Source organism: Tachyglossus aculeatus, chromosome 7, assembly GCF_015852505.1.
Source record: "Tachyglossus aculeatus isolate mTacAcu1 chromosome 7, mTacAcu1.pri, whole genome shotgun sequence".
In the NCBI taxonomy this organism is placed as follows: Eukaryota; Metazoa; Chordata; class Mammalia; order Monotremata; family Tachyglossidae; genus Tachyglossus; species Tachyglossus aculeatus.
In genome coordinates this window covers 15,160,258-15,186,308 of record NC_052072.1, presented here as the reverse complement: position 1 = coordinate 15,186,308, position 26,051 = coordinate 15,160,258, and positions in this window count along the sequence as shown.

The following is a 26,051-nucleotide window of genomic DNA, read 5'->3' as shown; positions in this document are numbered from 1 at the left end:
ATTTATACCCATTTTACTGATGAGGAAACTGAGACATAGAGAAGTTAAATAATAATAATGGTATTTGTTAAGCACTTACTATATGCCAAGCACTGTTCTAAGCACTGGGGTAGACACAAAGCACTCAAGTTGGACACAGTCCCCGTCCCACATGGGGCTCACAGTCTCAATCCCCATTTTACAGATGAGATAACTGAGACACAGAGAAGTTAAGTGACCTGCCAAGGTCACACAACAGACAAGTGGTGGAGCCAGGATAAGAACCCACAACCTCTGACTCTGAAGCCCATGCCCTTGCTACTAGGCCAAGCAAAGAGTTCGTCCTACCACAGTGGGAGAACTTCCCATTACTCTTTTGCTAAGAATTGCAAAGTAGACACCCTTTGCCAGTTCACTCTTCAGAGCCAGAGAAACTCATGTTGAGGCAGAGAAAGTGAAACCTGACCCTTTTGAAAGGAAGAAGCGAGATTCATTCATTCAATTGTATTTACTGAGCGCTTACTGTGTGCAGAGCACTGTACTAAGCGCTTGGGAAGTACAAGTTGGCAACATATACTGCCCCTACCCAACAGTGGGCTCACAGTCTAGAAGGGGGAGATGTCATATCTTACATCTGGGCAGTGTGGACAGTGGGGTTCATTTACATCCATTAACGTGGAGAAGCAGGGAAGAGGATTCTGCTTTTTCTCACGCTTTCCAGGGCACCTTCAGGGCTAACTTTTTCCAACTGCGGTGAACAGTCCTCTGATGATATAGCCATGAGATGACTCATCAGCTGGCAGTGGGGGACTCACTCACTGCAGGAAAATAAGGGGTGGCTTGCTAAAGGACATTGACTGCCGTGTCCCCGAGGAGATCCTGACCAAGACCACTGGTCTTCCTTCTTTGGTAACAGGAGGGAAGAAGAGACTGATTTACCTGAGTTGGTCAGACCATATAACCGTTTTTGTATTTTCCATGTTTAAATGGAAACAAAGCTTCTTGCAAAAAAAATGATTAAAAGGAGGCTTCAAAAGATCAAGCCTCTCTTACAGCTCCAGAAGCACATATAATTGGAAGATAGTGTTCTCACAAAGAACTCTTCCAACCCCATTCCTCGAGACGTGTGAAGCTAGAGTCAGTTAACACACAAACACATACACACACATCCATATTTAAACTCCCCCTATTGCACCAAAGGGCTAAGTGTCAGTTTCCTCAGAAAGGAGAATTTTAATGGAAAAGATAAACGAGGGTTCTGGTGTGTGAATGGCTTTCCCGCTTGAGCAGAAACTGACTTTAAGCCTCAGCCAATAAGGTAAAGGTTTTCAAATACGAAATTCCTTTCCCTCCATGCAGCACTGACTTCCAGCCCAGTTTCTACAGAAACGGGAGGGCAAATGACTTGCCCAAGGTCACACAGCAGACAAGTTGCAGAGTCAGGACTAGAACCCAGGTCCTCTTACTCCCAGGCCTCAGCTCTTTCCACTAATCCATGCTACTTCTTATTTGCCGCTTGTCTTCTGGGTGATCTTGTGCAAGTCACTTCTCTGTACCTCAGTTTCCTCATCTGTAAAATAAGGATTCAAAATCTGTTCTCCCTCCTATTTAGCCTGTGATCCCCATGTGGGATAAAGGACTGTAGCCAACATGATTATCTTGTATCTACCCCCACGCTTAGTACGGTGCCTGCCACATTTGATATTCACCTCACCCTCAGTCCCGCAGCACTTATATACTATATACTTATATACACAGCACTTAGGGGAAGCAGTGTGGCTCAGTGGAAAGAGCACTGGCTTTGGAGTCAAAGGTCATGGGTTCAAATCCCAGCTCTGCCAATTGTCAGCTGTGTGACTGTGGGCCAGTCACGTAACTTCTCTGTGCCTCAGTGACCTCATCTGTAAAATGGGGATTAAGACTGTGAGCCCCCTTGGGGACAACCTGACCACCTCATAACCTCCCCAGAGCTTAGAACAGTGCTTTACACATAGTAAGTCCTTAATAAATGCCATTATTATTATTATTATTATGTGCATATCCACAATTTATTTTTATGTCTGGCTCTCCCTCTAGAGCTTCTTGTGAGCAGGGAACATGTCTACCAACTCTATTGTATTGTACTCTCCTAAGTGCTTAGTACAGCGCTCTGCATACAGAAGGCACTCAAACACCATTGATTGACTGATCGATTAATGAACAAATACCATGATTGTCATTCATCAAGAGCAAACACACCTACATCTGGTCAATGACTATAAAACGTGAGCTCCAGTTACAATAACATCCTTCTTCCTGTACTAGGGCCACTTTGACCTTACATCAGAAATTATTAAATAACAATTAATCAATCAATCAATAGTGCCTAGATCTTTGGTTCCCTTCAGAATTTAAGCTCTGTGAGGCCAATGATCACTTCTAACTCGACTCTCCCAAATGCTTAGTACAGGGCTCTACAAGATCAGATTATTTTGAGTTTAACCCAGCACTTATCATATATTGGCAATTAGTAAATCCATCTTTTTTATGATATTTGTTAGGCACTTACTATGTGCTAGGCACTGTAGTAAGCACCAGGGTAGATACAACCTAATCAGGTTGGACATAGTACATGTCCCATGTGGGACTCAGTGTCCTAATTTTACAGATGAGGTAACTGAGGCACAGAGAAGAGAAATGACTTGTCCAAGGTCCCACAGCAGACAAGAGGCAGAACAAGGAATTAGAATCCAGGTCCTCTGATTCCCAGGCACAGACTCTTTCCACAAGGTCAAGCTCCTTCCCAGGCACTCAATAAATATTGCTGATTGAATATTTGCGCAGAAGGTCACTCTTCCAAACATGTTTTTAATCAGCCCAAGATAAGCCAGAGGAGAAACTTAGTGGGCTGGTTATTTGGAAGAGAAGGGATTTCATACGAAGGCAGGAGACAACCTCATCAAAGAAAAGAAGTCCTCAAAAGAAAGGGACAAAATTATTTTCAGCTACCTCGCTCTCAACCCTCCCATTTCTCTCCTCCTTTCCCCACTGGGACCCAGTGAGTGGCTGAGATAATTTCCCATTTAATGTGGGCAGATGGCTTAATTAAGCTAAATGTGAGCGAATTCAGAGCTCCAGTTCACAAAAATGCTGTCAATAAGACCTATCCCTGAGGCAGATTCTCCAGCAGGGGACACCTGTCCAAAAGACCAAGTCCCTCCAGCAAGTCTTCCTAGTCAAGCATGTCACCTGTCCTCATTCCTTAATCTTCACCTCCATCCTAGGAAGGTGCTCCTCCATCTTCACGAAGGTGCTCTTCCATCTCTGGGAAGGTTTTCCTCCATCTCCAGAAAGGTTCTCTTCCATCCCTGGAAAGGTGCTCCTCCATATAAATAATAAAAATAATAATGATATTTGTTAAGCACTTTCTGTGTGCCAACCACTGTACGAAGCACCCTCTAGACTGTAAGCTTATCCCTCTAGACTGTAAGCTCACTGTGGGCAGGGAATGTGTCTGTTTATTGTTGTATTGTATTCTCCCAAGAGCTCAGTACAGTGCTCTGCACACAGTAAGTGCTCAATAAGTATGATTGAATGAATACAAGCCAATCGTGTTGGATGCAGTTCCTGTCCCACATGGGGCTCACGGTCTCAATCCCCATTTTACAGATGAGGTAACTGAGGCCCAGAGAAGTTAAGTGACTTGCCCAAGGTAACACAGCAGACATGTGATGGAGGCAGGTTAGAACCCATGACCTTCTGACTTCCATGCCCGTGCTCTAGCCACTATGCTTCCATAATAATAATAATGGTATTTGTTAAGTGCTTAACTATGTGCCAGGTACTGGACTAAGCACTGAGGTTGATACAAGCAAATCGGGTTGGACACAGTCCCTGTCCCATGTGGGGCTCACAGTCTCAATCCCCATTTTACAGATGAGGTAACTGAGACTCAGAGAAGTGAAATGACTTACCCAAGGTCACACAGCAGACATAGAACCCATGACCTCCTGATTCCCAGGCCCGTGCTCTATCCACTACACCATGCTGCTTCCATCCCTGGGAAGGTGTTCCTCCACACCAGGAAGAGGAAGTCGACTTCCCCAAATCATGTGGCCGAGAGGCAGCAAACCCAGCCATGAGCCCAAGAGGCTCTGGAGGTCCCAAGCTCTTTTCAATTTGTGCTTGAGGGTCAGTGTGGGCGCCGTCCACCCAGGAAGAAATCCAGGTGCGAAAGCAGCAGCGACAGCAACGGATTCCCCAACAAATGGCGGCAGCTGTCACAGATGAGGTTCAGCGAAGATTTATTGACTGTTCAGTAGGGTGGGACCCAAGTTTCAGGGAGCTGCAGCTTTCCATACTGTGATTCCCCTCCCTCACACACCCAGGGCTTCACCCCCAGTCTGCCCCACGTCAGGTTCAGAGTCCCAGGGCCCAGCTAGGGTCTCTCTGTCCTGAGGGATTCAATCATTCATTCGATTGCATTTATTGAGCGCTTGCTGTACGAAAAGCACTGTACTAAACACTTGGAAGCAGCGTGGCTCAGTGGAAAGAGCCCGGGCTTTGGAGTCAGAGGTCAGGGGTTCAAATCCCAGCTCCGCCAATTGTCAGCTGTGTGACTTTGGGCAAGTCACTTAACATCTCTGTGCCTCAGTTACCTCATCTGTAGTCATTCATTCATTCAATCGTATTTATTGAGCACTTACTGTGTGCAGAGCACTGTACTAAGCACTTGGGAAGTACAAGTTGGCAACATATAGAGACGGTCCCTACCCAACAGTGGGCTCACAGTCTAGAAGGGGGAGATAGAGAACAAAACAAAACAGAGATTAAGACCGTGAGCCCCACGTGGGACAACCTGATCACCTTATCATCATCATCATCATCGTATTTATTGAGCACTTACTGTGTGCAGAGCACTGTACTAAGCGCTTGGGAAGTACAAATTGGCAACATATAGAGACAGTCCCTGCCCAACAGTGGGCTCACAGTCTAAAAGACCTTATATCCCCCCAGTGCTTAGAACAGTGCTTTGCACATAGTAAGCATTAAACAAATACCATTGTTATTATTATTATTATTGGGAGAGCACAATATAACAATAAACAGACACATTTCCTGCCCACAACGAGTTCACAGTCTAGAGGGGCAGACAGACATTAATGTAAATAAATAAATAAACAAATGTTGTTGTTGTCTACGCTGCCGAGCCATGTCCAACCCATAGCTACATCACAGACACATCTCTCCCAGAACGCCCCACCTCCATCGGAGAAGCAGCATGGCTAAATGGAAAGAGCACAGGCTTAGGAGTCAGAGGTCATAGGTTCAAATCCCAGCTCCACCAATTGTCAGCTGTGTGACTTTGGGCAAGTCACTTAACATCCCTGTGCCTCAGGTACCTCATTTGGAAAATGGGGATTAAGACGGTAAGCCCCATGTGGGACAACCTGATTACCTTGCATCTCCCCCAGCACTTAGAACAGTGCTTGGCATATAGTAAGTGCTTACCAAATACCAAAATTATTATTATTAGTATTATTGGTGATCGTTCTGGTACTGTATCCATAGACTTTTCTTGGTAAAAATCCAGAAGTGGTTTACCATTGTCTCCTTCCGTGTGGTCAACTTGAGTCTCTGCCCTCAACTCTCTCCCATGCCGCTGCTGCCTGGTACAGGTGAGTTTTGACTTGTAGCAGATCGCCTTCCACTCGCTGGCCACTGCCCAAGCTAGGAATGAAATGGCTATGCCTCTCCTTGACTCTCTCTCCTTTAGTCAGGACTGGTAGAGTACTGGAAACTCTCCAGGTGCGACCTTGAGAGGGAAATAAATAAATTACAGCTATATATATAAGAGCTGTGGGGCTGGGAGGGAGGATTAATGAAGGGAGCTAGTCAGGGTGACACAGGAGGGAGTTGGAAAAGAGGAGAGGAGGGCTTGGTCAGGGAAGGCTTCTTCGAGGAAATGTACCTTCAATAAAGCTTTGAAGGAGAGAAGAGGAATTGTCTGTCAGAGCCTCCCTGCTGCTGGCTGAGGGGTCTCTGAGCAGACACAAGTCTTCTGCAGTCAGGTCCTGCAGTCCCCACCCAGTTCAGATAGGTCTGAGCCTCTCCCCTCAGACCTGGGGCCTGAGGAGGTTCTCTTGGCTGTTTGCAGATTCTCCTGCTATATCCTGCTTCTCTTGGCTCCAGACACTCCTCCCCTCAGAACTCTGGGATGGCATCCGCTTTATCTAGGTGTTAGACTAATGGATGCAGAAATGATGTTTACTGACTTGAAAAATATCAGGATTTTCTTTTGTATCTACCCCAGCAATTATACATAGAAAGTGCCTAACAAATACCATACACTTCCCTGAAAAACAAACAAACAAAAATACAGGTTTGCCAGGCCCACTGTGCTGTGAAACTATTTGATATTCATCTTTTCTTTTTCCCCTGAGACAAAGATCTGCTTCTTCCACTTGCCACCTCTTCTCCCCATTCTTTCATGCATTCATTCAATTATATTTATTGAGCACTTACTGTGTGCAGAGCACTATACTAAGTGCTTGGAAAGTACAATACAATACCAGCAATGAAGAAAGACAATCCCTGCCCACAACCGGTTTATAGTTTAGAACAATGGGCATACAGTCTATCCCCTCAATCACCTGCTCAGGTTAAAGGAGTTTAGTACAGTGTCCAGTGCTTAGTACAGTTCCTAGCACATAGTAAGCACTTAACAAATATCAGAAAAAGGAGTCTTCTTTTGATCTGCTGCTCCTGCATATTATGCATTTAGTTTTCCAGATCCTCTATTCATGAGACCTAAGCCCCTCTTGTCTAGCAGGTAGGTTTCTGGGATGGGAAGAAGGACAATGGAATTCTAGTCTTGACTCCATTGCTGGCCTGCTCTATGACTGTAGGCAACTGACCTGACATTTCTGTTTCCACCTTGGAAACAGACTCCTCCCCTTCCTTGCCATCTCCCAAGCCTTTTGAGATTAAAATGAAATATTAGGAAATAAAGGACTATTTAAGTATAAGACAGGGCTAGGTCCTATCCAAAAAAAGTTCTAGTCAATCAATCAAGGGTCTTTATTTTTTATGGTATTTGTTAAGTACTCACCGTGTGTCGAACACTGTTCTAAAGGCTGGAGTAGATACAAGTTAAATAGATCAGAAACAGTCCCTGTCCTGCATGGGGCTCAGTGGCATAGTAGAGAAAGCAGCATGTATGCCCTATTTTACAATTGAGGGAACTGAGGCATAAAGAAGTAAAGTGACTTGCCCAAGGGCACACAGCAAGCAACTGGCAGAGCTGGGATTAGAACCCAGGTCTTCTAACTTCCAGGCCTGTTCTCCTTCCACTAGGCCAGCACTGACTGTGTGCAGACCACTGGTACTAAGCTCTTAGGTGAGTACAATACAGCTGGTAGTGTGATCCCTGCCCACAAAGAACTTGCAATCGAACTAGGACTTCTGGGCCTGAGACTGAGAAAGTAGAGGGGAGAGTCAACTCTATCATACTCTCCCAAGTGCTTAGTACAGTGCTCTCCACACAGTAAGTGTTCAATAAACACTATCAATTGAGTGACTGAGATTCCACAATGAAATTAATACAGGAGATGGTTGCTGAGGAGCTCTGAACTCAGCTGTTTGGTGGTAGAGAGATTCTTAAAAAGAAGAACAAGACTTCTCATTAGACGTTTTCCACCTAAGGGAAGGTGTCTCCTCCAGTGGGATTTTGGGATGGTGAAAAGGATAAAGGGGTCAGAACAAGGTCTGGGCATTTTCCCCGAGGTCACAACCCTGCTTGCCAACCTATCCTTTGCAGAAGGCAAGTTTGCTTGGCTGGAGCAGGAGAGAGGACACCCAGAATGAGAATGGGGATGGAGATCTTGAAGCCTAAGGCCAGAGCTTTTCTGGGCTTGGTGGCCATTTTGAGATCTGCATTCTGCCAAATGATCACTTCAGTATCTTGGATACTCAAGAGGTGACCTGAATACCCCTCAAATCACCAGATCCCACCCCTGGAACCCCCAATTCCTGGACTCCTAACAGCCACAGCCCCTGGAAAACTCCCCCCAAGAGGAGGCAAAGAGGGGCTATACCTCGTTCGTATCTCTTCCACGACAGACCTCTTGCTGACACCCATGCTGGAACTCCCTCCCCCTTCCCTTCTGGCGGACAATTGCTCTCCCCAACTTCAAAGCCCTTCTGAAAGCCCATCTCCTCTAGGTGGCCTTCCCTGATTTACCTCTCATATCTCCTCTCTGTTTCTCCCACATCAATCAATCGATCAGAGTTTTGTTAGTATGTTTGGTTTTGTTCTCTGTCTTCCCCTTTTAGACTGTGAGCCCACTGTTGGGTAGGGACTGTCTCTATATGTTGCCAACTTGTACTTCCCAAGCGCTTAGTACAGTGCTCTGCACACAGTAGGCGCTCAATAAATGCAATTGGTGATGATGATGATATTTATTGAGCACTGATTCTGTGCAGAGCACTGTACTAAGAGCTTGGGAGAGCACAATAGAGTTAGTAGACACTATGGCTACCTTCACTTCAACACTTGTTTAGTTACACCACTAATAACATTTGTGTACATAACTATTATTTCCTCTTATCTGTGATTTATTTTAGTGTCTGTCTCCCCTCTAGATTAGCTCCTTTTTTTAAAATGGTATTTGTTAAGTGTTTACTATGTGCCTGCCACTGTACTAAATGCTGGAATAGATACAAGCTAATCAGGTTGGAAAAAGTCTATGACCACATGGGGTTTACAATCTTAACCCCCATTTTACAGATGAGATAACTGAGGCCCAGAGAAGGAAAGTGACTTGCCCAAGGTCACCCAGAAGACAAGCGTTCATGCTGGGATTAGAACCCAGGTCCTTCTGACTCCCAAGCCCAAGCTCTTTCCAATAGGCCACACTTCTAGATGTTAGGGATCGTGCCCACCAATTCTATTGCACTGCATTCTCCCAAGCTCTTAGTACAGTGCTCTGCACACAGTAGGTGCTCAGTGATGATGATGATGATGGCATTTGTTAAGCACTTACTATGTGTGAAGCACTGTTCTAAGCGCTGGGGGTGGATACAAGGTGATCAGTGAATACCATCAATTAGCTAATCCCTTTGACTTTGCAGTTCAGGCAGTTGATCCTCTCCTTCAAGCAGGTCTTGGGGAACCAGTCACTCTCCCCTGTCTCAACCTGAGATTTTTCAAGCCAGTAAGCACCATTTCCTCACCCATTAGTGTAATTATTCCCCCAGCCTGGAAACAATGTCCATGGCCATTGCAAAGTGGATGCCACCGAGGCCGCAGGGTGCTGGAAGGCTGCGTGGTGGCCGATCAACACGTAGCAGCTGCTTTCAACTGTGGCTCCTGGCAGCGATTAGCAGGCAGAAAAGCAGCCAGGACCCTCTCCCACTCTGACTCAGCGGCAGCGGCTACTGCAGCTTGGAATTTCAATCAAGGAGAGTGGTGTTTCTCCACCTGGAAAACACCCAGTCTTCCTCCTCACGTCCTCCTTCCCCACTCCAGGAGCTCTCTCTGGCTAAGCCATCCGGGAGGGACCCTGAGGCTCTGCCTGGTTTAAGTACTACTCTATTTGAGGTGATGAGAAGTGTGTCTGTGTGTGTCTGTGTGCTGGGGGAAGATTGATCTCCCTTCTGTTTATTTGGAGGGGGCCCTCTTTGATGCATTGGTGTCTTTCGGAGGGGATCTCTCTGCCGCTTCCCCATCTATAATTCATTTCAATGTCTGTCTCCCCCACTAGACTGTAAGCTCCTTGAGGTGAGAGATTAGAAGCAGTGCAGTCTAGTGGAAAGAGCACGGGCCCAGGAGTCAGAATACCTGGATTCTAATTCCAGCTCCTGCACTTGTCTGCTGGGTGACCTTGAGCATGTCACCTCACTTCTCTGGGCATCAGTTACATCATCTGCAAAATGGAGGTTAAGGCTGTGATCCCCATGTGGGATACAGACAACGTCCAAGCTGAATGACTTGTATCCACCCCAGCACTTGGGCAAGTGCCTGGCCCATAATAATAATGATGGCATTTATTAAGTGCTTACTATGTGCAAAGCACTGTTCTAAGTGCTGGGGAGGTTACAAGGTGATCAGGTTGTCCCACGGGGGCTCACAGTCTTAATCCCCATTTTACAGATGAGGTAACTGAGGCACAGAGAAGTTAATTGACTTGCCCAAAGTCACACAGCTGACAGTTGGCAGAGCCAGGATTCAAACCCATGACCTCTGACTCCAAAGCCCATGCTTTTTCCACTGAGCCACACTGCTTCTAAGCGCTTAACAAATAGCATTAAAAAAAGAGAGTGGTCAAAGACCCAAACAGAGTGACCACAGGTGATGCCCCCATCAACAGCTATTCCTGCTGACCCAACTGCCCAGAATGCCACCCCACGTGACATGCTGCGTGGCCACTTTGGGTGACATTGACAGAGGAGACCCAGGCCCAGTGCTATTCGGGGTCCTGAGCGAGGCTGCCTGTAGACAGAGCTAACTCCTGCTGTGCAAGGGACAACTCATGGGGTCTGGGGCCTGGTGATCAGTGCCTTTGTGTGTGTGTATCAATCAATCAATCAATCAATCGTATTTATTGAGTGCTTACTATGTGCAGAGCACTGTACTAAGCGCTTGGGAAGTACAAATTGGCATCACATAGAGACAGTCCCTACCCAACAGTGGGCTCACAGTCTAAAAGGGGGAGACAGAGAACAGAACCAAACATACCAACAAAATAAAATAAGTAGGATAGAAATGTACAAGTAAAATAAATAAATAAATAAATAAATAGAGTAATAAATATGTACAACCATATATACATATATACAGGTGCTGTGGGGAAGGGAAGGAGGTAAGACGGGGGGATGGAGAGGGGGACGAGGGGGAGAGGAAAGAAGGGGCTCAGTCTGGGAAGGCCTCCTGGAGGAGGTGAGCTCTCAGCAGGGCCTTGAAGGGAGGAAGAGAGCTAGCTTGGCGGATGGGCAGAGGGAGGGCATTCCAGGCCCGGGGGATGACGTGGGCGGGGGGTCGATGGCGGGACAGGCGAGAGCGAGGTACAGTGAGGAGATTAGTGGTGGAGGAGCGGAGGGTGCGGGCTGGGCAGTAGAAGGAGAGAGGGGAGGTGAGGTAGGAGGGGGCGAGGTGATGGACAGCCTTGAAGCCCAGGGTGAGGAGTTTCTGCTTGATGCGCAGATTGATCGGTAGCCATTGGAGGTTTTTGAGGAGGGGAGTAACATGTCCAGAGCGTTTCTGGACAAAGATAATCCGGGCAGCAGCATGAAGTATGGATTGAAGTGGAGAGAGACACGAGGATGGGAGATCAGAGAGAAGGCTAGTGCAGTAGTCCAGACGGGATAGGATGAGTGTGGTATCTGTTAATTCCTTACTATTTGCCAGGCACTGCTCTAAGCAGTGGGGTAGATACAGTGTAATCAGGTTACTATATGCCCCACACGGGGCTCAGAGACTCAATCCCCATTTTACAGATGAGGTAGTTGAGGCACAGAGAAGTGAAGTCACTTACCCGAGGTCACACAGCAGAGCTGGAATTAGAACCCAGGTTCTTTTGACTCCTAAGCCCGGGCTCTACGCATTAGGCCATGATGCTTCTCATGCTGCTTCTTGTCTAGGGTTTTCAGTGTATCCTGACAACATCCTCTCAAGATCCTAACCACAGCAAATGAATCCTAGGGTGGACTGGGTGATCAAGGAGATGTGGCACCCTCTTCATGGAAAAACCCTCTGCCGCTTCCGGTTGACTTGAGAGGGTGACCAGAAACATGACTCTCAACCATTAAAGGCAGGGAAATGAGTGAAACTACCTTATAGGCATTGGGAGTGGATCACATTCCTTTGCCAAAATGAAGGCGCATTCCTCAAGAGATCAAATGCTCCCTCTCTGCTGGGCACCTGGTGAGAAAGGACATCTGGAAGCCAGCAGCAGCCAAAGGAGTTTCTTAGGGGTCATTAGCCCAGGACTGACTCAGTTGCAGAGTTTGTGTGTGTGTGTGTGTGTGTACGTGTGTGTGTGTGTGTGTGTGTGTGTGTGTGTGTGTGTGTTTGTGCCACCTGCCTCTGAATCACTGGCAAAGGACTGCTGGGATTGTGTTGTATACAAGTGCCCTAGAGGACACAAATGTGAATGATGGGAACCAAGAAAATCATTCTGCCAGAATATATACATCTCAGGGATTAAGTGGGTTGGAGAACAGATATTCAATCTCCATTTTACAGTTGAGGAAACTGAGGCACGGAGAAGTTAAGTGACTTGCCCAAGGTCACACAGCTAGCAATGGGAAGAGCCAGGATTAGAACTCAGGTCCTCTGAGTCTCAGGCCCATGCTCTTTCCACTAGACCAACTGCTGATTGTCTATAGAGCCTTATAGGAAACTCCCTTTCCCACTCAAAGGTAAAGAGCAACAAAGGAATTGTCTTTGGAAGGAAACCTCTGTTTTCTGCCATCTGAGAATGGTCCCCATAATCAGTTCTGAGAAAACAGGGCCCACAGGCTCAAATGAGAGGTTCCTCCCACTCCACTACCCCTACCCCACTGTCTCTCTCCTTCCCTACACTTCCCAGCCCATTTTTAGGGTGAAGTTTCTCCCAGGCTGAAGACCCTGCTGACTTCAGCCAATTCCCAAATCTCCCATCCCAAGTACAATCGGTAATTCTCAAAACCTTTCAATCCACCAATCAATAAATCCATTAGTAGCATTTAATGAGTCCTTGCTGTGTGCAGGGCACAGTCTTAAGTACTTGGGTACTTAAGACTTAAGTACTTGGGTACTTTGGGGACCACAAAAGTGACAGGAATGGTCCCTGCCCTCAAGGAGTTTACTGTCTAATGGCACAAACAGTTGGAAACTTCTCTTGGCCCCACCTTCATTCTCCCCCTCCCCTTATTTTCCCTCCTTTCTCTTAATGCCTCTCCCCTTCCCCCCATGTGGCCCAATTCAAAACTCCCTCACACATCCATTGCCCAAAAAAGAGGCTCTTGGCTCTAGGGATTTATCTGTTCTCTTTTCAGCAAACAACCCTCTTCCTGCAGAAGCATTTCCAGTTGGCTGAGAAAGAAACACTGCCAGGTTGAATTAAGCATGTCTTCCTCTAAAGGGAGGGTCCCACAGGCATTTCAGGCAGTCAGTGTTCTTCAGACTGGGCTGTGTGACATTACTGGCTTTGAATCAGGAAGGGAATTAAGGGGCTATATTGTGATTGGAGAAAAATAATTCTCAGCTCCCTAGCAGTTGAGTTATTTTAGGGGCTGGGGAGGCGACAGAATAAGAAATGTATCAGCTTGTCTATTTCATAATTATATTTTTATTTTTTCCTTTTAAAAGAACACCCACGGCTAATTTGGTAGTACACAGCATTACACAGAGCAGAGAAATTGGTATGAGGCATAGCATTACATTTCTATTACCTCCCTAATGCAGGCTTCTAACCTACTCCTGCTAAACCGTTTCACATTTCAAGCTAAAAGTGAAAGATTTCAAAGGCATTTTGTCAGCCCTGAATATGTTTTAATGATGGGTGTTCTTTTTTGACTTCACTTGAAATACCAACCCTCTGAAGGAAAAGTGAGTCTTTTTGATTATCAGAATCCAGAAAGCAGGTGCTAAATGTGGAAATAGGCAAGAAGAAAATAAAAGCATTGATGGAAGACAAGCTGCAGCGAAAGGGATGTTCCCCAGCTCGAAAGACCTTAGCAATTTTCTAAGTATCCAAGTTTTAATTAAAAGCAGCTCATTGTATGGGTAAATACACATTACCCAGAGACTCAGGTGCTGTGTCAAAACATTTATAGGAGAAATAATCATTACCCGGTTGGAATTTCACTGACTTTTCCTCACAAAACTAAATATTTGCACATCGTCCATGTGTTTTCTTACCCTTAGTGGGCTGAATCTAAAACTGTGGAGATGCTTTTGTTCCCGGGATGAACTGTACTACAAACAGAAATACTTTTCTAGGAGATGGATGGTGTGACTCTCCTGCCGCACAGAACATCTTCTAGCAAATGGGGAGGGGAGGCTTTGCTCAAGAGATAGGGGCTTCCCTCAGAGAAAGCACTGGGGAGGAAAGATTTCTCTGCCTCTAGAGTAGCATTTAAATTATTCTGGATAAGTAAGACTTCCAGGCAAGAAGATTCCACAATGTTTCTTGGTCACATGTACTAAAACAAAATGCAGGGGTTGGTTTCCATAGACCTTCAGGCTTGGCTCTCACTCCAGGTGTCTATACCCTATGTACACATTATGGATTTTACTGGAGATTCTCTTGCTTTTAATCAATCAATCAATGGTTTTGGTTGAGTGCTTACTATGTGCAGAGCACTGTACTAAGTACTTGTGAGAGTACAGTACAACAGAACTGTAGACACGTTCTCTGCCTATAACATGCTTACAGTCTTAATTATGAGATAATAATAATAACAGTGACATTTGTTAAGTGCTTACTATGTGCCAAGCACTGTTCAAAGCGCTGGGGGGATACCAGGTAATCAGGTTGTCCCCTGTGGGGCTCACGGTCTTAATCCCCATTTTACAGATGAGGTAACAGAGGCCCAGAGAAGTGAAGTGACCTGCCCAAAGTCACACAGACAAGTAGTGGAGCCGGGATTAGAACCCATGATCTCTGATTCCCAAGCCCATGCTCTTTCCACTGAGCCACACTGCTTCTCTATATTCAATTATGTTTATTTTTAAAAAATGATATTTGTTAAGCACTCACTGGGCACTGTGCTGAGTCCTACCTCCTTCCCCTCCCCACAGCACCTGCATATATGTTTGTACAGATTTATTACCCTATTTTACTTGTACATATTTACTATTCTATTTATTTTGTTAATGATGTGCATTTAGCTTTACTTCTATTTATTCTGACGACTTGACACCTGTACACATGTTTAGTTTTGTTCTCTGTCTCCCCTTTGTAGACTGTGAGCCCACTGTTGGGTAGAGACCGTCTCTATATGTCACCAACTTGTGCTTCCCAAGCACTTAGTACAGTGCTCTGCACACAGTAAGCACTCAATAAATATGATTGAATGAAAATATGAGCTAGTCAGTTTGGAAAGAGTCCATGTCCTGCATAAGGCTCACAGCCTTAACCCCCATTTTACAGGTGAGGTAGCTGAGACATAGGTAAGTTAAGTGAGTTGCCCAAGGTCACACAGCAAGCACTTGGTGAAGTCAGGATTAGAACTCAGGTCCTTCTGACTCCCAGGCTCCTGCTTTATCCTGTAGGCCATGCTGCTTCTTATGGTCTCCTTCACCCTACCTTTCGCTCTTGAGGGCAGCCATCCTTCTTTTACTTCTTTTGGACATTGTATCATGTACAAAATGTATCTGCTACAGTGTTCTTCGCTCAGAAGGCATCAATCAATGCTGCTGTTACTAAAACATTGACCCGTTTGGCTGCTGGGAGTTTCAATCCATGTAAATCCACAGTGATTACACTCATGTAGTCTCGGCATGTGCCTGGTGATGTCTCAAAAAGGTGGTGGGAAGAGACCGTACCTGAGAGCAGTAGCAGAATCTGGTCTACTCCTAAACTGGCCAAATTTAGAGTCAGCTGGACTCGGGCTATTTGGACTTGAGATCCAGGGGTCAGCTCTGGCCCATGCAGAAATCCAACAGGGCAGGTCATTCAGCATCTTTCTTCTCTCACTCTCCTCTCCTTCCCAATCGCCCCCTCCAGATTTCAAGCTCCTTGAAGGCAGGGATTGTTTCTACTAACTTGATTTTACTCTCCCAAGTACTTCATTCAGTTGTCAGAAGAGTAAGCACTCAGTAAATACTATTGATTGATTGATTGATTGATTGATTGAACTTTCAGGTTCCACACAGGCTCTGCCAAGCAGACCCTTTGTGAGGGAGACTGGAGCCTCCCATTGGGTTCTAATTCCCTCAGAAAGACCTGCGCCCTTGGAAAAAAAATCAAAATGTTTTGGGAAATAACAAGGCCAAGTGGGTAGGGCTCAGTCCTGGAAGTCAGAGGACCTGGGTTCAAACCTCAGTGCTGCCACTTGCCTGCTATGTGACCTAGGGCAAGTCACTTAACTTCTCTCTTCCACAGTTTCCTCATCTGTAAAATGGGGATTCAATATCTGTACTCCTTCTCATTTAGACTGCGAGTTCCATGTATTCCAGCACTTAATTCAGTGCTTGGCACTTAGTAAATGCTTAACAAACTCCATAAATAAAATTCAGTCCAGTCACTCAGAACTGGGGACCCTCCCTGTCTGATCCCACCTGAATAGACCCTCCTTCACGGTCACTGGCATTTCAACCTTGGTTGGGAGTTAACCCTCCTCACTGGACCTGTCAGCCTGGGACTAACTCTCCTCACCAGACCCTTTGGCCTGAAAGCTAACCATCCTGTCTGGACCCATTGGCCTGGGAGCGCACCATCCTCACCAGACCCATCGGCCCGGGAGCTAACCCTCCTTATTACACTTGTTGACCCAGGAGCTAACCTTCCTCACCAGACCCATCAGTCTGGGAGTTAACTCTCTTCACCAGACCCATTGTCATGAAAGCTAACCCTCCTCACTGGACCCATCTGCCCGAACCTTTGGCTCAGGAATTACTTCCTCTCACCGAACCCATTGGTCCAGGAGCCAACCATCCTCACTGGACCATTCGGCCTGGGAGCTAACCCTCCTCATCAGACCCATGGGTCCACCTCACCAGACCCATCAACATAGAAATTAAACCTCCTCACCAGATCCGTCGGCCGAGGAGCCAAGTGTCCTCACTGGACACTAGACTGTGAGCCCTTTGTCTAGACTGTGAGCACATTGTTCGGTAGGGATTGTCTCTATTTGTTGCTGAATTGTACTTTCCAAGCACTTAGTACCATGCTCAGCACACAATAAGTGCTCAATAAGTACACTTGAATGAATGAATGAATGAATGGACCTGTCAGCCTGAGAGCTAATCCTCCTCACCAGACCTATCGGCCCTCCTCACTGGACCCATCAACTCAAGAGCCAACCCTCCCCACCCAACCCATCAGCCTGGGTGTTAACCCTCCTCACTGGACCAGTCGGTTGGGAGTTAACCCTCTTTACTAGAGGAGCTAACCATCCTTCCTGCAACCTTCAGCCCACGAGCTAAGCTTCCTCACTGGAACCATCAGCCCAGAAGCTAATGGTCCTCACTCAGCCCATCGTCCCGGTAGCTAACCCTCCTCACCAGACCTGTCAGCCTGGGAGTTTTACCCTCCTCAGCTGACCCCTTCTTTATCTACACCACCTGTCTTTGGAGCTTAGACTTCTGCAGCTTTGTGGCTTCTCACTTCACTCCCATTTTGGCAGCATCTCTCCATCTGGTCACCCTTGAGATATTGGCCGGGGCCAGCTGGGAAGCAATCCCTCAGAGGGTTTTCATTCAGGGCTGACAGCCAATCCTGGGGAGATTAGCTGCTATTCCTCCTCTTAAACCTCTCTGAGGTTATCTGGGGCTTTTCATTCCACTCTGAGATTAAACTTCACAGGCCACACAGGGACCCTTATAGAAATCCCCCCCCCCCCCCACTCAAGTCCTGCAATCATCACTCTTTCCCAGTGACATGGGAATGTGGCTTAGTTTGAGCATTCAGTAGTTGGCTCTAGGTCCCTGGCCTGGGCTGGAGAAGCAATTATGTGGGGGGCTTAGTTGACCCCCTAGAGTGAAGGAGGTGTGGACAGTTACCGACCCAGATGTGATGGAAGCAGAGAGACCAGTGTTGGGGAAGGAAAGTGCTAAGAAGTTAGAAGGAAGAGCAGCAGGTGGAAGACCCTGATCCTTCAGGAGAGGCAGGGATTGGAAAGTTTAGATTTGGGGAGGGCATTGTCAACTTTAGCGATGTGTGCTAGGGTAGACATAAGATCTCTTAACTCCTTCTGATGACAGCTTCCCTTGCTTTGCCTAACTGTGAGGAGAGAACTGCACAGTGAAGGTTGGAGAGGACTGTGTAGGGAAGATAGACCTCAGAGATGGCCTTCCTGGGAGAGGAGTATTCATTCAATCGTATTTATTGAGCATATACTGTGTGCCGACGTACTTCCCAAGCACTTAGTACAGTGCTTTGCACACAGTAAGTGCTCAGTAAATACGATTGATTGAATGAATGCACACAGTAAGTGCTCAATAAATACGATTGAATGAATGAATGAATGCAGAGCACTGTACTGGGAGCAGCATTGCTTAGTGGAAAGAACATGGGCTTGAGAATCAGAAGACCTGGATTCTAATCTTGGCTCTTCAACTTGCCTCCTGGGTGACAATGGGCAAGACACTTAACTTCTCTGCACCTCAGCTTCCTCATCTGTAAAATGGGGATCAAAAAAACTTCTCTCCCTCCCACTTAGACTGTGAGCCTCATGTGGGACAGGTACTGCATCTGATCTGATTGTACTGTAGTTCCCCAATTCTTAGTACAGCACTTGGCATGCAGTAAACACTAAACAAATGCCACCATTATTGTTATTACTAGACAACCCCTAGGAAGAAATGCTGAGAGCTGATAAGGGTGTCACAGGGGACAATTGTACAAGGATAGGGAAACCCTAGAACAAGTGGAGCCAAATGAGAAGCTTGAAGGAGACCAGGTGCCACTCTGTGCCAGGGGCAGGATGGAAAGAGTTAAGATAAGCAATCTATCAGTTAATCATGTTTGTTGAGCACTTACAATGTGCAGAGCACTGTACTAAGTGCTTGGGAAACAATGCATAACAATGCAATGGAATTAGCAGACACATTCCCTTCCCATATTAAGTTTACAGCCTACCCAAAAATTCACTCCCCAGAAACCTGAAATCAATAATAAAAATAATTATGGTACTTGCTAAGCACTTACTATGTGTGTACTAAGCAATGGGGCAGATACAAGATAATCAGGTTGGACGCAGTCCCTGTCGCACATGGGGCTCACAGTCTAAGTACGAGAGGGTAGGATTTAACCCCCATTTTACAAATGAGGAAACTGAGGCTCAGCAAAGTTAGGTAACTTGCCCAAGGTCACCAGGAAATAACTGGAAGATATAGGATTGGAACCCAGGTCTTTTGACTCCCAAACCCGTGTTCTTTCCTTTAGGCCACACTGCTTCCCATCTTTAAAAACCCTCATAGCACTCAAATTCCACTCCAAGGACAGAGGGGTGAATTAAAAACCAAACCAAACACACTAACAAAAAAGAATTCCAAGAGGCCTTCTCGAAGCCCTCCTTTCCTCTTCTCCACTCTCTTCTGCATTACCCTGATTTACTCCATTTATTAATTCATTCAATCACATTTACTGAGCACTTAAAGTGTGCAGAACGCTGAACTAAGTGCTTGGGAGAGTACAATACAACAATAAACAGACACATTCACCACTCCCCCATGCCAGTCCACAGCACGTGTCCATATCTAATAATGATAATAATAATAATAATAATGGCATTTGTTAAGCACTTACTATGTGCAAAGCACTGTTCTAAGCACTGGGGGGATACAAGGTGATCAGGTTGCCCCACGTGGGGCTCACAGTCTTAATCCCCATTTTACAAATGAGGTAACTGAGCCTCAGAGAAGTTAAGTGACTTGCCCAAGGTCACACAGCAGACATGTGGCAGAGCAGGAATTAGAACACATGACCTCTGACTCCCAAGCCCGTGCTCTTTCCACTAAGCCACGCTGCTTCTCAATATCTGTAATATATGTATTTATATCAGTATCTGTCTCCCTCTCTAGACCATAATCTCATTGTGCGAAGTGAATGTATCTGCTATTCTGTTATACTGTACTCTCCCAAGCAGTTATTACAGTGTTCTGCACACAGTAAGCACTCAGTAAGTATGATTGACTGACTGACTGACTGAAAAAAGAACCTAAACAGTAAAGACTTATAAGTAGTAGAGCCTAGGCCTTCATCATAAAGTGTCCTTTTGGTATGCCCCAGCACTCCCTCCCTCAGCAGGGTCCCCCCACCCCATTCCCATCTGCCGCCAACCCAGCCCTGTTTACAAACAGCAGGGAAGAAAAAGCAGCCTCCCTTCCCCAAAGGAGCAGCTCCCTGAGGAGGCAGAGAGTGAGCGGGTTGCTAAATACTAGTGTCAGTAGCTTTCTGGAACTGGGACAATTTGTTTTTGTTGCAGGCAGCTCCACAGATGCTGTTTGCTTAGAGCAGAAACCAGTTATGGAAAACGTTGGGCAGGCGCGGGCGATGGAGCCCTGGAAGAAGAACAGGGGCCAGGGGCTGGGTTGGGGGTGGTGGGAGGTGAAGCAGGGGAATTCATTCAATCGTATTTATTGAGCACTTACTGTATACTAAGCACTTGGGAAGTACAAGTTGGAAACATATAGTGACTGTCCCTACCCAACAACGGGCTCATCGTCTAGAAGGGGGAGACAGACAACAAAACAAAACAAGTAGACAGGTGTCAAAACTGCCAGAATAAATAGAATTATAGCTATATGCACATCATTAATAAAATAGAGGAGTAAATATGTACAAGTAAAATAAATAGAGTAATAAATATGTACAAATATATGCAAGTGCTGTGGGGAGGGGAAGGGAGTAGGGTGGGTGGGGCAATGGGGAGGGGAGGAGGAGAGGAAGAAGGGGGCTCAGTCTGGGAAGGCCTCCTGGAGGATATGGATCACCTGCAATGATTTCAGACCACCAAATGATGATGATGATGGCATTTGTTAAGCGCTTACTATGTGCAAAGCACTGTTCTAAGTGCTGGGGAGAGTACAAAATTATCAGATTGTCCCACATGAGGCTCACAGTCTTCATCCCCATTTTACAGATGAGGTAACTGAGGCACAGAGAAGTTAAGGGACTTGCCCAAAGTCACACAGCTGACAATTGGAGGAGCCAGGATTTGAACCCACGACCTCTGACTCTCAAGCCCGTGCTCTTTCCATTGAGCCACACTGCTTCTCTAATGACCACTAAATGACCACTTTCCATCCCCTTGAGGCCCAGCTGCCAGTGGGGCAGGGGGAGCAGGGAGAAGCCAAAGGGGGTGATCTGAGGACTCATCATCATCATCATCATCATCATCATCACCAATCGTATTTATTGAGCGCTTACTATGTGCAGAGCACTGTACTAAGCGCTTGGGAAGTACAAATTGGCAACATATAGAGACAGTCCCTACCCAACAGTGGGCTCACAGTCTAAAAGGGGGAGACGGAGAACAAAACCAAACGTACTAACAAAATAAAATAAATAGAATAGATATGTACAAGTAAAATAGAGTAATAAATATGTACAAAAATATATACATATATACAGGTGCTGTGGGGAAGGGAAGGAGGTAGGATGGGGGGGATGGAGAGGGGGACGAGGGGGAGAGGAAGGAAGGGGCTCAGTCTGGGAAGGCCTCCTGGAGGAGGTGAGCTCTCAGTAGGGCCTTGGACTCATCCCCATGCAGTAACTGCCCCAAACAGAACTGACCCCGTGCAGAACTGACCCACATAATTCCAGGTCCACGGAGCTCTAGCCCCCACATAAATTGCCATTTCCAGGTTGGGGTGTCTGGGCATACCCCAGGCTTAATCCTCTTCTCTCACGAAAACCCTCAGTGCCTACAGGAAACGTTGAAACCATCGACTCCAAAGTGGATGCTGGGGAGGAGCCGTCACGAGGTCTGCGTTATTTTTCCTGGTAGACTTTGCGGGTTAGTAGAACCCAATTTTTGACAGTAGAAGTTCGGCATTCTAATCCCAGACTTTCCATGGAGCTGTTGTAGGCCCTCAGCGAGCTCATTTTATGTACATATGTCCATATTATTATGTACGTATTATTAAGAGAAGCAGCGTGGCTCAGTGGAAAGAGCCCGGGCTTTGGAGTCAGAGGTCATGGGTTCAAATCCCGGCTCTGCCAATTGTCAGCTGTGTGAATTTGGGCAAGTCACTTCACTCTCTGTGCCTCAGTTACCTCATCTGGAAAATGGGGATTAAGACTGTGAGCCCCCTATGGGACTACCTGAACACTTTGTAACCTCCCCAGTGCTTAGAACAGTGCTTTGCACATAGTAAGTGCTTAATAAATATCATTATTATTATTACATACCCATAATTAATTTATTAATATAATGTCTGTCTCTCCATCTAAGATATAAACTCACTGTGGGCAGGGAACATAATAATAATAATGATTGTGGTATTTGTTAAGCGCTGTGTGCCGGGCACCGTTCTAATCACTGGGGTCTACAAGGAAATCAGGTTGGATACAGTCCCTGTCCCACATGGGGCTCACAATCTTAATCCCCATTTTACAGATGAGGTAACTGAAGCACAGAGAAGCAGCATGGCTCAGTGGAAAAGAGCCCGGGCTTTGGAGTCAGAGGTCATGGGTTCAAATCCCGGCTCCGCCAATTGTCAGCTGTGTGACTTTGGGCAAGTCACTTAACTTCTCTGTGCCTCAGTGACCTCATCTGGAAAATGGGGATTAAGACTGTGAGCCCCCTGTGGGACAACCTGATCACCTTGTAACCTCCTCAGAGCTTAGAACAGTGCTTTGCACATAGTAAGCGCTTAATAAATGCCATAAAATATTGACTTGCCCAAGATCACACAATAGACAAACAGCAGAGCCAGGATTAGAACCCAGGTGCTTCTGGCTCCCAGGCCCATATTTTGTCCACTAGGCCATTTTGCTTCTCATGTCTACCAACTTTGTTATACTGTACTCTCCCATGTGCTTGGTACGGTGCTGTGCACATAGTGACTGCTCAGTAAATATCATTGATCGATTGATTGTTTGGAGGGCACTGTTTTTATGCCTTGGAGCTCGTCAGGAGACAAGGGTCAGAGACCCTCCCAGAGGGGCACAGACCACCCGGTCTCAGGGTTCCTCCTGTCAGTCTGCCCGAGTAATAGTTGAGGGAGGCTGGCCAGGAACGGAATCACAGGAGCAATGATCACCTATATTTGGGTAGGATCTCCCTCCAGCAACTCCCAGCACCTACCGACTTGAAAAAAAAAAATCTCAGACCTTGACCACCAGCCTCCAGACTCTCCATCATCTGGCTCCTTCTTCCCTGTCTGCTCTCTTCTAATAATAATATTTGGTATATTTATTAAGTGCTTGCTCTGTACCAAGCATGGTGATAAATACAGAATAATCAATATGGACACAGTCTCTGCCCAGTTGAGGATCACGGGAGAAACTGGTGTGGAATCCCCATTTTACAGATGAGGAAACCGAGGCACAGAGAACTTAAGTGACTTGTCCAAGGTTGCACAGCAGGTGAGTGGCAGAGCTGGGATTTGAATCCAGGTCTCCTGACTCCCAGTCCTGTTGCCTAACCACTAGGTCATGCTGATTCTCTCCAATCACTCCGGATTTGGCTCGTCACTCCTCACAAGAAAAATCCCTGTTATCCTCAACTCTTTGGTCTGGAACTGTAAACTAGATTGTAAACTAGACTGCCAACCCCTTTCTAGACTGTAAACTCCTTTCTAGGCTTTTAGTTCCTTGTGGGCAGGGAATGTGTCTACCAATTTCATTATATTGTTTTCTCCCAAGTGCTTAATAAGTGCACACAGCAAGCACTCAATAAGCATGGGTATGGGCTGGGTGGAGGGTGACCTTTCTCTCTCCTCTTCTCACTCTGCAGTTACACTCTTCATAGAAGCCATGTGAAAAGAGCACCAGTCAGAGAGTCAGAGGACCTGGGTTCTAATCCTGACACACTTTTTCTGTGCAGAGCACTCTAATAAGTTCCTAGGAGAGTACAATATAACAGAGATGGTAGACACCTTCCCTGCCCACAATTAGCTTACAGTCTGGGGGAGGCAGACATTAATAGGCATATATAACTTAAGAATATGTACGTAAGTTCTGTGGGACTGAGGAAGGGGTGAAGAAAGGGTGCAAATCCAAGCACAAAAGTAACACAGAAGGGATTAGGAAAAGAAAATGCAGGCTTAGTCTAGGAAGACCTCTTGGAGAAGATGTGCTTTTAAAAAAGCTTTTAAGGTGGGGAGAGTGATCATCTGTTGGATATGAAAAAGGAGATCATTCCAGGCAAGAGGCAGGACATGGGCAGGAGATCGGTGGCGAGATATAGACAAAATCGAGGTACAGTGAGTAGGTTGGCATTAACGGAATGAAGTGTGCAGAGCTGAGTTGTAGTAGGAAAGTAGGGGGGTGAGGTAGGAGGGGGCAAAATGATTGAGTGCTTTAAAGTTGATGATAAGGAGTTTCTGTTTGATGAGGAGGTGAATAGGCAACCACTAGAAGTTCTTGAGGAGTGGGGAAACATGGACTGAATGTTTTTGTAGAAAAATGATCAGGGCAGCCAAGAGAAGTATGAACTGGAATGGGAGAGACAGGAGGCAGGGACATAAGTAAAGAGGCTGATACAATAACCAAGGTGAGATAGGATAAGTGCTTGGGTTAATGTGGAAGCAGTTTGGATGGAGAGGAAAGGGGGATTTAAGCAATGTTGTGAAGGTTGAACCAACAAGATTTAGTGATAGATTGATTATGTGGGTTGAATGAGAAAGAGGAGTGAAGGATAATGCCAAGGTTACAGGCTTGTGAGACAGGAAGGATGATTGTGCTGTCTTCAGTGATGGGGAAATCATGGGGAGGACAAAGTTTGGGTGGAACAATGAGGAGTTCTGTTTTGAACATGTTAAGTTTGAGATGTTGGCGGGACAACAAAATAGAAATGTCCTGAAGACAGGTGGAAATATGGGACTGAGAGAAGGAGAGGGATCAGGGCTAGAGAGGTAGATTTGGGAATCATCCATGCAGAGGTGGTAGTTGAAACCATGGAAGCAAATTAGTTCTCCAAAGGAGTGGGTGTAGATGGAGAATAGAAGGGGACTCAGAACTAAGTCTTGAGGGAATCCCACAGTAAGGGGGTGGGAGGCAAAGGAGAAACCCACGAAAGAGACTGAGAAGGAGCAGCCAGAGAGATAGGAGGAGAATCAGGAGAGGCAAGTGCCAACAAAGTCAGTCAGTCAATCGTATGTACTGAAGCCAAAGTTGGATAATGTTTCCAGGAGAAATGGGTGGTCAACTGTGCTGAAGGCACCTGAGAGGTCGAGGAGTATTAAGTTGGAAAATATGCTGTTGGATTTGGCAAGAAGGAGGTCATTAGTGACCTTTGAGAGGGCAGTTTCAGTGGCCTGAAGGAGACAGAACCCAGTTTGGAGGGGGATGAGGAGAGAATTGAAGGATAGAAAGTGGAGGCAGCGGGTGTAGATGAATCACTCGAGGAGTTTGGAGAAGAATGGTAGGAGGGAGATGGGGCAATAACTGGAGGGGGCATTCCGTGACTGAGCCTTTATCTGTTGTTTATCAATTGACATATTCACTTGACTATTCATTCATCTGTTTTCTCCTGTATGACAATGGAATATTTGTCCATTTATGCATGCAGTCGTAGTTGCCATTCTGGGAGAATGCTCTCACTCCCCCTGGGCTATTTTAATCAAACAAGTCCTCTTCCTTTCCACAGTTCTAGGTTTATGGGGTTGTCTGCAGTTATAGCACCCCATCCTAGGGCTATATCAGATGACTATGCCATGTGATGTGTGTCCTGGGAGTGGGGGCATATATATGACGATCTATCTATATATACAATAAATGCACACCCATAGTCATGTGTCTGCAATCCTTTGGATAAAAGGTGCTTTGTAAATGTCAGTCATTATACCTGATATACCCAGCAACTGCCTCCCGCAGCCCAGTGAAATAGCAGCCCCAGAAAATAAGCTGCCTAAATATTCTACCAGACCTGTTTCTCCAACAGGTGATGAAAAACATATATATACTTCTCATTTATTTTTAAAGTTCACCTCATTCCCAGAAGGGCATGGCATTAGATATATTTTGGACCTGGGCTTGAGTTATTGACTACTGGATCTCTTTTTTGGAGACTGGAACTACCCCCATGTGCTAACCTCTTGCTTTCTGGTTTGTCTCTTTAATAATAATAGTTTTCACCATCATCATTGTGGCATTTGTGAAGTGCTTCCTGGGAGCCAAGCACCTAAGCACTGGAGAAGATACAAGATAATCAGGTCACACCCAGTCCTGTCCCAGCAGGAGGAAGAATATCGAATCCCCATTTTACAGATGAGG